Here is a 1,332-nt window from a genome sequence, read left to right as displayed (position 1 = left end):
CGATGTCAGTCAGGCAGAGGGAGCTGCTGATAAAAGAAAGAAGGTTCTGCATCTAGGCCTGGTGATGCAAAGAAAACTAAGAGGTGAGTGCAGGATTATGTTGCTGTGCGCGTAGACTGTAGAAGTGGAGGTATATTGACAGTGATTTTGCAACAACTGATTGGGCTCTGGTTTTGTTGAGCAGGAGGCTGCAGCCAGCTGCTGGTATGATGCTCAAGGAATTCACTGGTGCCGCGGACCTTGATGTGGATACGAAAAGGGTGTGTATGATGGAGACGCTACCAGTAGTTTTGTTGGAATGCAGTGATACGGTAGCTGACTTGCGGGCTGTTGGTTGTTGCAGGAAGGAAGAGGCAAATCATCATCCAGCGTGGCATCCGGGAGATCAGATGAGCTGATTCGACTTCTGAAAACCCGTCCAGTCCGTAGAGCATAATCCGGGATGCTTCATTTGTCGCAGCAGCTCGTTGCGTTGACAGTTGAAGAAACGCCATGAATCTGTTTAGTTTACTACTACTAGTAGTAGTAGTAGCATGACGTGAATGGAGTAATGGACATGGCAGTTCGGTTCTCATTGTATCTATCGATCAATCTACCTGCTTTGCTTTGCGTGTTGATTTCTATCATCATTGATTCGTGCAGTATTTTTTTTTTTGAGGAGCAGTATTGATTCGTGCAGTATTGCCATGGCGAGCCCGTCGAGCAAATGATTTCGTTGGGTTGGGGGTTGGAAGCAAACCAAGCTAGGTGGGCTTAGAGACGGCCTAGTAGGTCGGCCCATGAAGCGTCCCGACCGCGCGGCGGTGACACGTTGTCTGGGTGGCTGGCTGTGTGTCACTCGAGGTCGCGGGCGTCTTCTTCCTCCTCTCTCTCTCTCTCTCCTCTCTCTCTCTCGCCCCCTCTTCTCCCCAAATCGGCAAGGCAACGGCAACCGGCATCGAATCCAGCAGCAGTCGACTCGATTCGCCTGGTTGCCTCCGTCTATCACCCAGTCTCCACACCAAGGAAGGAAGGGTAGGGTTGGGGAACCAGCCAAATCCTGAAATCCTCAAGGAATCCCTTCCATTCCCCTCCGATCCCCAATTTCCTCCTCTTGAGAAGAGAAGAGAAGAGAAGAGGAGGCTCCAATTTAAGGAATCCCGCATCCAGTTGGGTCGAATCGAACCATCGCACCCGCAGATCGATTCGACCCCGCTGCCGCCGCCGCTGGCCGCCGCCTAGTCACGGACGGACGGCCAGCCGCCGCCCCCATCTCCTCGCGCGCCTTGCCTTGTATGGAAACACGCAGCAGCAGCCGCAAGCGCGCAGCCGCAGCAGCAGCAGCCGCCGCCG

General features: G+C 53.7%; 1 protein-coding gene and 1 long non-coding RNA gene across 2 annotated transcripts in view; both read left to right on the top strand.

Annotated features, from left to right (window-relative positions):
- On the top strand, positions 1-654 carry LOC111257397. Its single transcript, XR_002677856.1, has 3 exons — positions 1-83; positions 185-260; positions 344-654. It is a non-coding gene; the product is annotated as an uncharacterized LOC111257397 (long non-coding RNA).
- The window catches only part of LOC101758275 (E3 ubiquitin-protein ligase UPL3), a 21,779-nt gene that overhangs the window by 11,860 nt on the left and 8,587 nt on the right, over positions 1-1,332 (top strand). The window lies entirely within an intron of this gene.

Source organism: Setaria italica, chromosome I, assembly GCF_000263155.2.
Source record: "Setaria italica strain Yugu1 chromosome I, Setaria_italica_v2.0, whole genome shotgun sequence".
Lineage (NCBI taxonomy): Eukaryota > Viridiplantae > Streptophyta > Magnoliopsida > Poales > Poaceae > Setaria > Setaria italica.
Note: the sequence above shows the minus strand (reverse complement) of the source record. Positions and strands in the feature narration are given on the sequence as shown.